A 12,471-nucleotide genomic window follows, 5' to 3' on the forward strand; every position below is an offset into this window, starting at 1 on the left:
AGTCTGTGTTGCCCAACGACAGCCCCAAAACATCACTGCTGTAGAGGAGATCTGCATGGAGGTATAGGCCAAAATACCAGCAACAGTGTGTGAAGCTTGTGAAGAGTTACAGAAAACGTTTGGCCTCCGTTATTGCCAACAAAGGGTACATAACATAGTATTGAGATGAACTTTTGGTATTGACCAAATACTTATTTTTCACCATGATTTGCAAATAAATTCTTTAAAAATCAAACAATGTGATTTTCTATTTTTTTTCCCCACATTCTGTCTTTCATGGTTGAGGTTTGCCCATGTTGATAATTACAGGCCTCTAATATTTTCAAGTGGGAGAACTTGCACAATTAGTGGTTGACTAAATACTTATTTGCCCCACTGTATTTCTATACAAACATTGAAAAGTGAACTTCCCATAAAAATATGCCCATTTATTTACAATCCAAAATAGTATAGACCTGTGAATGTTCCTCGTTTCTATGCTATTACATTGGTTAACGTGTGCTAGCATGCACAGTGCACGACAATACATGTGCTACCTTCAATACAGTCAATGTGAAAAAGTACACAGCCAATGGGACTATTGCAGAGAGGAACTAATGCACATACTTATATATTTAAGTTTGAGTGGTTTAGACATTGACAAGGCATAATGCACTGTGTGTACATTGAAAGTTAAGCATTGCAACAAGTTCACCGAGTGTCAGACATTTGACTGTGCAAACAAGAATGTAAGCTAAACGTGGACCAACAGGCCTAATAAAAAGCAACTCCGGGGACTTTTTAATGAATTCTAATGAGTTGGTGACACACGTTGATTCATGCGTAAACCCACCCACCGACACACCCGTAAATTAGACGTGACTGACAATCCGTTGCTGTAGTCAGTTTACTCGTGTTCGTGCGTAACTGTTTGCTTTGAAATTGTGAAATCCGGCTGGTAGAAACTGGCCGGACCAGATGCGCCATTACATTCTCGCCGTGGGATTAAGGTCACACCCTCCTTCGTTCATGCTCCTCTTTCCCTTCACGGCTGCACCAGACCTTGTTTCGCAAAGCCAAATGAAACGGAAGAAGGCCATGTCCAAACTCCAACAGCTGAAATGCATTATTTAAACTCACAATGAAAGTGCTTTGTGTCACAGAGCAAGTGACTCAACGTTTCTGACTACAATGATGTCACCAAAGGGGAATTTGTCCCCTCACTGAGGTCACGGTTGAGAGGTATGAGTTGAGTTGCCAAAGGACACACAGATTTGGTTATCTTCCATGCACAAAAAGTGATAACGATACTAAACAGAGACATGGCTATCCATCATCTTGTACTTTCAACATTATTGCAGTTACATTTTTGTCAATAAAGATGCGACTTTTACGGCAAAATGATGTATGAATTTCTATTTTATTAACATTTTAACATTTATTAACATTTTATGACATAAAATACATCAAAATTCAAAGCTTTTTTCCCCCCCACCTCATACTACGAAAAATTTTTGATCATAAACATAATACGTTCTGTAATAGAGCATTCCCACTCGCACCAATGTAATAATGTAACTACATTTGACTATAAATGTAAAAAAGCGAAATATACACACAACAATGTGCAATAAAAATGATCATGCATAGACTTCATAACGATACTGACGGGACACGGGGCCAAAAAATAGGGGGCTATCTCCGTCAAAGCTGACTGAGTGGAAACACAGACAAAGAGCTTTTCACGTTGAAAATTCTTGTTAATAAATGCTTAAATCCCTGAATTCTTTATAGATATGGACGTAAAACCGTCTCGATTCTTGGTTAAAAAGGGAAAAAAAACGGGCAGTTAGCATTTTTTTACATAATATGTAGAATGTGCTGCTAGTCTTTAAGCCTCTGTGGCGCCGCCTTATCACCACAAAGAGCTTTTTACGTTGAAAATTCTTGTGAATAAATCTTAAATCCCTGAATTCTTTATAGATATGGACGTAAAACAGTCTCGATTCTTGGTAAAAAGTAAAAAAAACAGGCAATTAGCATTTATTTTATGTAAATATGTCGAATGTGCTGCTAGTCTTTCAGCCACAGTGGTGCCGCCTCATCACCACAAAGAGCTTTTTCCGTTGAAAATTCTTGTGAATAAATGCTTAAATCCCTGAATTCTTTATAGATATGGACATAAAACAGTCTTGATTCTTGGTTAAAAGCAAAAAAAAAAAAAAAAAAAGGGCAGTTAGCATTTATTTTACGTAAATATTGTGAATTATTACGCCAATGCCGTAGCGATTAATTTCTCCCATTGATTTTTTTCACGTTTTAAAATGCATGCATGTACGAAAAATATCATAATTACCTTTAATCCTCGAACATATAACTCCTGAGACAATCTTTCCTGTTTGTATGGAGTACAGCTTTCGTACTTTTTCAACCTAAATCCGGCGTTGGATCGCTGCATGTGTTTGAGAATAACTGCAACCGACTGAAGCGGAGAGCCGGATGGCCCCCTACTTGAAGGCGTGGCGCAGTGTCTAAGGGAATATGTCCCGTCTATCATTATGGAGTGTATGGATCATGTATATAAAACAAAAGAAGAATTTAACTTACAAGCAATGCTTTATCAAGGCACAAGCCGCAAGATGAACTAGCAAGCAACAGCTGCCAAAGTTAGCTTGTCTTTTAGCACTCTAGTAGTCATGTGATAACATCTGTAGAATGAGCTGAAACCTAACAAACTAATTACTCTTAAGCGCCACAAGAGGGGCGACATAGCATTACAAATTAAGACTGACAAACAAGGACATGACAGCAAATGTAATGTGGTGTTTTGGTAGAGCTTGGAATGAATTCGGTGACTTACATGTAAAACGCAATTCAATATACCCAAAAAATCATGATACGAAAGCCACTCCGGAACAGACTAATTTCGTATCTTAAAGGGAACCTCGGACTTAAAGACTTGTAGGCTCTAATAAGCCACAATTGTTCTTCTTTACTGAAATGTGTTTTAGAATCACGTAAAATATTGTCATTGATTTTAAAATCTATAATATCTACTACATGTTTTGACCTACGAAGGGCGCCATGTTTTATGGACGCTCGGGGTGATGACATAAGATTGTCACTGTCACTCGACGAATACTACCGCGTTACTGCAAATCCTTCTACGCGGCAAGATGTCCAACGCATGCGCTCATTGGTTAAATGCAGCGAGTACTTACTATTTCTGTTTTTATTGAGTCTTTTATTACCTTTTCATTGCCTCAAAATACTTTTTGCATGCGTTTCCCTCTCATACTTTTAAGCATAGTGTTTTCATGTGGTAGCTTTGAAGCAGATTGTTGATCTGTTGACCATATAGGTCACTTAGCATATTTAAACCACCTTTATTTGATATTACTATGTTTAAGTATTTTCTTAAGGCATCACATCTTTAGTATGTTCTGTCTGTATGCATCTAAACAAAAAAAGCTGATAGTGCACGGTAGTACCGTAATGGCCCGAATATAAGACGGCCCTGATTATAAGACAGTCCCCTTTTTCAAGACTCAAGTTTGAAAAAAGACTTTTTGAACACCAAATTAATTTTTATACAGAAAATAATTACAGTACATCCAAAACAAATGATTATAACAACTGGCAACCAATTCAGGGTGTCCCCTGCCTACTGCCCGAAGTTAGCTGGGATAGGCTCCAGCACCTCCGCGACCCTCGTGAGGAATAAGCGGCATGGAAAATGAATGACTGAATGAATATATTTGAGAGAAAAAGCATGTTATTTTGCCTCATTCAAATCTAAATATCTGAACATTTAAATATGTAAACTAAAGTGCAATCACATTCGTAAATGAATGGCTTCTGGTTTTATAAATGTAAATAAACCATTCTATTGTGATAAAACAACAAAATTGCAATAACTGCATTAACCATCAAAGTGAAGTCTAACTGTAACTGTAGTCATGAAACAAATCTGAATAAGGAAAAACATTGCAATAAATTAATGCAAACTGGTTAAACTAAAAAGAGTAGCGGAGATCTGTCATGACAGAAAATCGCTTGCTTCAATGATATCTGGCGCCATCTAGCGTCGTGAATGGGGAGAGTAGCTGAGCTCTGTCATGACAGAACATCGCTTCAATGATATCTGGCGCCATCTAGCGTCGCGAATGGGTATACTGTCTAGACCGCGAATATAAGACGACCCCCTCTTTTTCAGTGTTATTTCAATGCAAAAAACATCGTCTTATATTCGGGCCAATACGGTACTTTGGGTGTCAAATTTGCCTCTTGTAGGATGTTTCGCCGGTAAAGCACATTTTGGCAGAACACCGGGTTTCTTTTCTACCCTCTTAAGTCTCATCCCGTCGTTCCTGTTCATTTTGCTTCATCCTCTTGAAGCCCGGCAGCGTAACCATGTGACGTCACCACCCGCGGAGACCGTATATAATTATATTTTGCATATAATCATTTGGGTGGCATGGTGTCAAAGTGGTTAGCACATCTACCTCACACCTCTGAGACTTGGATCAATACCAGCTCCGGTCAGAATCTGAAATGACTTATTTTTCTTGTTTTCAAAGCAAAAATCGGAAAATAATGGCCTATTTTTCGCTGTTCTGATTATGTTTAGAAATTAAAAATAGATAACAAGAGAGAACGTAACTATCACGGTACTTTTGTTCTATTCGTTTTTCCAGAGTTTATACAGGTATCAGCAAATCCCATTAATACTTTTTAATACCACTTTAAACAGGAAGTGACCTGTAAATTCCCCCAAAACAACAGGAAGTAACCGGAAATTAATAGGAAATTACCTCCAATGCCCCTAAATTAACTCACTGTCTCGCATTGGCTGCCACTGACGGCCATAGACGAAGGATCTACTAGTGATACTCATTCCATTTCAAAGCAGAAGGATGAAAAGAGCTCGCTTTGCTGTTCATGGGTATCAAAAATCGTATCGTGAGGTACCCAGAGGTTCCCACTGCTAATACACACCCACATTTAGCTCTTTTTTTTTTTTTAAGAAAAACACTTGTCCTGACTCCACTGCTCTGTTTGAACGTTGCTCACCATGGTGAAAAATTTGAGAAGCACTGATTAAATGCCGGAGACATTTTCCACTGTAGTTGAGGCGACTTGAACGTGACGCGGCCATCTGCTGCTGAGTCTTTGTCAGGGTTGCCATGGAGACTAGCGCAAACACAGAAAAAGTCTCTTTGAGCTCTTCAAACTTCATGGAAAACCAGTGGATTTTTGTTTTTTGCACAGAAAATAATATCACCATGTTTGTGAGTGCGTGCCAATGATGGCTCAGCATATTCCTCCACAGGCACAACACAACAGGCCTCTGTGGTAATTATTGGCTCCCAACGGGGGTGAAAACTAATTGCATACACACGCACGACATGAATGACACAGTTAAGTGGAGCAAATGGTTTACTACTTGGTAGTAGTAGCAGATACTCACTATTTGAAGAAGTTTGTGTGGCCTTGTTACTCACACATGACTCATAAAAGTCACATGACTGACCTTTGTACTCATTCATGCGAGAACATTACAACACAGGCAATCATTTTGAGTCTCTACGTATCACCAAATAAGAGTTCTACAGGAAATTCTTACATTCCACACAGAATCAACTTGGGGGGGGCAAACTAATAATCGCAGTATTTAATGAGTGAACTGCCTGCACTTGCTCGATGGTTTCCTGTCTAGTGGACTGAATGAAGAACTGAAGCCAGATTACAATCGAGGGGAAGGAAGTTGTGAATTACGGTATTGTCCAAAATCAGGTCTAAAGTGCAAGCAAGGGACTTTTTGTGGGTTACAAAACTGTAAAAATGTAAAAACTCATGCAAGTTTATTTAGCGCTCCCGCAATGTTGCGTAAAGTTGTGACGAGCAGACGGAAGTGAAAGGTTGAGAAAAAATTAAGGAGTTGGAATGTTTTACGGAAGATCACAGGTGAAGATGATGGGGAAAATAAGTATTTAGTCAACCACTAATTGTGGAAGTTCTCCCACTTGAAAAATTAGAGAGGCGTGTAATTGTCAACATCGGTAAACCTTAACCATGATAGACAGAATGTGGAGAAAAAAAAACTGAAAATCACATTGTTTGATTTTTAAAGAATTTGCAAATCATGGTGGAAAATAAGTATTTGGTCAATACCAAAAGTTAATCTCAATACTTTGTTACGTACCCTTTGTTGGCAATAACGGAGGCCAAACGTTTTCTGTAACTCTTCACAAGCTGTTCACACACTGTTGCTGGTATTTTGGCCCATTCCTCCATGCAGATTTCTTCTACAGCAGTGATGTTTTGGGGCTGTCGTTGGGCAACACGGACTTTCAACTCCCTCCACAGATTTTCTATGGGGTTGAGATCTGGAGACTGGCTAGGCCACTCCAGGACCTTGAAATCTCTCGATACATGGCCCCATTCATTCTTTCCTTTACACAGATCAGTCGTCCTGGTCCCTTTGCAGAAAAGCAACCCCAAAGCGTGATGTTTCCACACCCATGCTTCACAGTGGGTATGGTGTTCTTCGGATGCAATTCAGTATTCTTTCTCCTCCAAACACGAGAACCTGTGTTTCTACCAAAAAGTTCTATTTTGGTTTCATCCGACCATAACACATTCTACCTGTCCTCTTCTGGATCATCCAAATGCTCTCTGGCGAACTGCAGCCTTTGTTATTGTGGTCCCAGCTCTCTGTAGGTCATTCACTAGGTCCCCCCGTTTGGTTCTGGGATTTTTACTCACCGTTCTTGTTATCATTTTGACGCCACGGGGTGAAATCTTGCATGGAGCCCCAGATCGAGGGAGATTATCAGTGGTCTTGTATGTCTTCCATGTTCTAATAATTGCTCCCACAGTTGATTTCTTTACACCAAGCGTTTCAACTATTGCAGATTCAGTCTCCCCAGCCTGGTGCAGGTCTACAATTTTGTCTCTGGTGTCCTTTGACAGCTCATTGGTCTTGGCCATAGTGGAGTTTGGAGTGTGACTGACTGAGATTGTGGACAGGTGTCTTTTATACCGATAATGAGTTTAAACAGGTGCCATTAATACAGGTAACGAGTGGAGCCTCGTTAGAAGTTAGACCTCCTTTGACAGCCAGAAATCTTGCTTGTTTGTAGGTGACGAAATACTTATTTTCCACCATGATTTCCAAATAAATTCATTAAAAATCAAACAATGTGATTTTCTGTTTTTTTTCCACATTGTCTCTCATGGTTGAGGTTTACCCACGTTGACAATTACAGGCCCCTCTAATGTTTTCAAGTGGGAGAACTTGCACAATTAGTGTTTGACTAAATACTTATTTGCCCCACTGTATAAGTACGCCAGCCCCTCTGCTATGGGATGCGTTGTTGACGTAACCGCGACGGTGCTCTGAAAATAGAGCAAGGCTCTTTCCTGGGCCACGCCTCTCGGCACAAATTTATTCAAACTTGCCGTTCTGCCCAAAACTGCCGTCCACTGCTAACTTTCGACGAAAAGGCTCCCACATATACAATGAATGGGTTGCCGTTGAACCCTGCACACTCGGCTGCCGCTAGTTTAAAACGGCCTTTATAGTTGACAGCAAAAAAATATTAGTTGAAAAAAAATAATCATTATCATGACTACCAATTTCAAAATTATACATAATATTTATTGAAATACAGAAAGAACTGACAAAAAAGCAAACAAAACCACAAAGATTTTGGAAAAAATACAACTACATAATATATATATATATTTATTTATTTATTCGAAAAATTAATAAACAGATAAACACGAAAATACTGGTGGAAACAAGTATCTATACAGATACTTGTATATAAATGGAACTTTGTCTGTGTGCGTGCCTGTGGGTTCGTTCCCTATGTACTCCCAAACTGCTGGGTGGATTTTGATGAAATTTTACACAATTGTACTTCATGCTTGTACTACTATTTTGTTTCCATTTATTGCGGAAAATGAATTGGAAACTCCACAAATTAGCATAGAGAATCCCTGATTGTGGATTGATCCCTGATTGCCGTCTTTTTAGGCAAAATCTCTTGCGATTGCAATGTCGTAGTTGGCTTTATAACTTTACCGTTTCATGTACATATTTAAAAGTGTTGTGATGTCGTGGCTTTGAATACTCCACAACTAAAAAAAAAAGGGCAAATTTACGAAATATTGCTAGGGGATTCATTTCGGCTGGATTTTCATACGGTCGCGACTGTTAATTATGATGTGTTACACCCGCAATGGTTCATGGATAGATTTGGCAACCACAACTGAGAGTGGTGGTTGCAGTTGTTATGTTCTGGTGTTTTCTGTTCAATAAAGGTGCTCTTGTCTAACCCGGGGACTACCTGTATAGGATTTCGTCACAAGCTCGGATCTGATCCTGTACTCACGTATGTTTTCAGCACCGTTGCGCTTTTTGGCTGCTATAAATCAAACCTATTGAGAAACCAAAGATCGTTAAAAGAGCATTATCTGTAAATGGAACATGTCTTCAGGAAGAACAAGCAGGCTCACTTTAATACAAAAAAAATTAGGGCTGTCAAACAATTAAAATTTTTAATCGAGTTAATCACATCTTGAATATTAATTAATCGTAATTAATCGTAATTCAAACCATCTATAAAATATGCCATATTTTTCTGTAAATTATTGTTGGAATGGAAAGATAAGACACAAGACGGGTATATACATTCAACATACTGTACATAAGTACTGTATTTGTTTATTATAACAATAAATCAACAAGATGGCATTAACATTAATATTGTTAAAGCGATCCATGGATAGAAAAACTTGTAGTTCTTAAAAGATAAATGTTAGTACAAGTTATAGAAATTTTGTATCAAAAACCCTCTTAATGTTTTCGTTTTAATAAAATTTGTTTTCAATCAAAATATAAACTAGTAGCTCGCCATTGTTGATGTCAATAATTACACAATGCCCGTGCTGAAACCCATAAAATCAGTCGCACCCAAGCGCTAGCAGAGGGCGACAAAACACAAGTAACAAGTGGACATGACTGTGCTGTCATTTTAACCTGTTTGAGCGGGGCATGTGCGTTAATTGCGTCAAATATTTTAACATGATTAATTTAAAAAATTAATTACCGCCCGTTAACGCGATAATTTTGACAGCCCTAAAAAAAATATGAATCGTCATTTACTGGTTGCATCATCAGATCGGTACCTGCAAAACGTATCTTTAAAAAATCGGATTGGAAGTCAAAAAATCTCAACAGAGACATGTGTGCCAATGACAAAGGTGACAATCCAATTTATTCCGCAGCAACTGCTGCAAAGCTGAGCCGCGGTATTTGAGCGAGTCAGCAACAGGTCAAACTTCAAGAAAACAAACACGGCACGGAGCAAACACGGCCTTTCCAAACGCTAGGGAGATAGCCAGCATTCCCGGGAAGAGGAATTCCACATCTGATGGTCTTTTACACAAACACCAACTTACTGTGGATGTTTTGAAAATGATAGCGATCGACATGTTTCGCAAGCGTTTTCAAGGTTTTGCAGTCACAATTCACACCATCTTTTTTCAACAAGACAGCGGAAGCGCTTAGTTTGCAAAACAGTCATTTTTTTAAAAACAGTGCGTCGTTTAATGACAAAAATAAAACATTAAAAAAAAAACTATACTTATAATCCATCATAAAAAATGTTGTACTTCATTTTTCAACAAATTCACTGCCATGGCCATGGAGTTAATATTAAGTAAATATTAACCAAAAAAGAAACAATTATGCCAAGATTGGGCTAAACAAGAAGGAATTGCTTTGTTTTGTTGAATTGAAAGCAGAAGTCAACATATGTTTAAACTTGTTTAAACCTTTTTTCCTATGTGAAATTTTTCGTTTAATCATGTAAACTTTAAATTTATCAAGTTGGAACACCAAATTGATCATGTTGAAATGTGATATTTTCCACTGATCACTTTAAAATATTAAATTTGTCACATTTACGTGAGAATAGTATCATGTTATAATGTAAAATTTTAAGTCATTAATATGTGAAATTCATCAATTACAATGTAAAACATATCGTATTGAACCTATTTGATGCCTTAATATACATGTAACTCATTCAGTGTCAACAATTACATAACAATTAAACAACATTAGTTTGAAAAATCCTAAATTAAAAAAAATACAAAAATAAAGAAAACCGGGTATTTAAAAATAAAAAAATATATATATATATGATAATTTGAGGGGGGTATGAAAAATATTAAGAAATTATGAATAATTTACATATTTTTGATGAATTTAGGGCTGCAGCTATCGATTATTTTAGTAGTCCATTAATCGATGAACTAGTTAGTTCGAATAATTGAGTAATCAAATAAGGAACACGAAAAATTAAAATATTTAAGCTGAGCCTTAAACTGTATAAAAAAATAAAAAAGGATCTATGTACAACAAAAGAACAATTGGCTAACTTACATAGCAAGCCGGCTAGCGTAAATGCTATAAAACGCAATGTTTTTTGTTTTTTTTTAAATTATTATTATTTTATGTATTAATTATGTTATAGCGTGATACTATATTTTTTTCACAAATTGCAAATACGCGACTGTAAAAACACATATGCAAGCAAGTTTTATTAATCATATCAAATTTCCTAAAAACGTTTCACTGGACATAAATACTTTTAAGCACGGAGTTGTTTCTTTTTTAACTTTTTAACAACTTATTTGAGTTAGTTTTAGTATGCGTGAGTGTACCTAATTTTGAGTATCTGATCCTACATCGTCAATGAAACTCATAGTCGGGACGCAGAAACGGCTCACTTCCTTTTTGTATGGCGCATTTGACACCTTTCACTAAGAGTGTAATGGTATTTGTATCCAGTATTTGCATCACAGTTCAGTGCACGTAGTTGGATGGCGAATACATTCAGGTATAACCAAAAAAAAAATCCATGTCGGACTAAGTCCTCCTTTACTCCTGGGGGCGGTAGGGGTAACGCGCCTAAAACAACAAGCGACATTACGGGGAAAAACACAAATCAGAAAAGACGAAGAAGAAATGATGATTGGTCACTACTAGGAAAGGTATGGCGAATGTACAATGTGGGGATTGTCAAATGCAGTATTATTTTTTTACCAGTATTATTTTGCTCTAGTCATAGGTTAAAGTCATTAAAACACTGAGTAATTTTGCACTATTTCAAGAGATGTTTTTTCAGTTGTGGAACTATTTGCACTTTTTTATTTCATCCAATATAAAAATGATACAAAATATATCTTTGTGGGAGTGTATGTTCACTGGTAATGGTTTACAGTTAACTGTGTGTTAATCCAACAATGAAAATGTTCAAAGGTTACCTCAGTCGATCCCTAAAAAAAGGGTGTGTTTAACTGTGAATTAACAAATGTTAGAACAATAAAAACACAAATTCACAAGTTTGATGTTTTCTTCCATTTATTTAGTACTGTATTAAGAGCTGCTTTTTAGTTTTAGCCAATAGAACAAATTTTAATTTTCAAATGCTGTAATGAAAAAAGCCTTTTTTTCCCGTTGTACCAAATCCATACCGAAGCGTGACGTGTGCGTTAGGGATGTGCCATCTTAGGCACCCTACGATTTGATTACGATTCAGGGTGCTACAATTCTATTATTGAACGATGATCACGGTATTGCCGATGATCAGTTATCACGATTATCGATGCATCGTACGTTACTCATTAATTAAGTAGCCAAACAGATTTATGTCAATTATTCATTCATTCATTTTCCATGCCGCTTTTCCTCACGAGGGTCGCGGAGGTGCTGGAGCCTATCCCATTTATTTTAAATATCCTAATGATTCAACAGGAACGATGGAAACATGCCCATACAACAAAAAGCTGCCCTTAAACTGCCTTTTTTTTAAAGTGGAAAAAACGTTAACCATTTTGAAGTACTTATTTCTCTAAACAATACAATAAAATTTACACAGGTGGAATGAATTCCCCCTTTTGTGTCTTTAGAAATAACCAATATACTTTGTTTTCACAGATTTCTGTACTATTTCGCATGTTTGTAGTGGTACCGCTGTATTTATTCCGTTTTACAGTCTGCAAATGAAATACACATTAGCAAATTAGCTTAGCGCTCGGCGCTAATGTTAACATCTAAAAAAAAAAAAACAATAATAAAGGCTAAACAGTACAAGAGGGTTTGTTTACTCACCTCTTATAGACGCACACAGGCCTTAGCAACATACTCAGGAAAGTTTTAAATTGACATGACTTGAAACTATAGCTGGACAACTGAAAGACAAGGAGCAACTTTCTCTCATCCTCTCTCGCCCTAAAAAATAACTTGCGCACAGAAGCGTGACCGCCGGGTGCCTGCCTGTCTCATTCACAAATTTATTTTCCAGTCTTTTGTAAAGGAGTAAATCTCTCGCATAGTAACAGGCAGCATCAATCATAACGCTGTGCGTGTGTCTGTTCATGGTGTCCGGGCAGCAGACTTGTCTTGAATTTCGT

The sequence above is a fragment of the Corythoichthys intestinalis genome, chromosome 19 (genome assembly GCF_030265065.1).
Source record: "Corythoichthys intestinalis isolate RoL2023-P3 chromosome 19, ASM3026506v1, whole genome shotgun sequence".
NCBI classification, from domain to species: Eukaryota; Metazoa; Chordata; class Actinopteri; order Syngnathiformes; family Syngnathidae; genus Corythoichthys; species Corythoichthys intestinalis.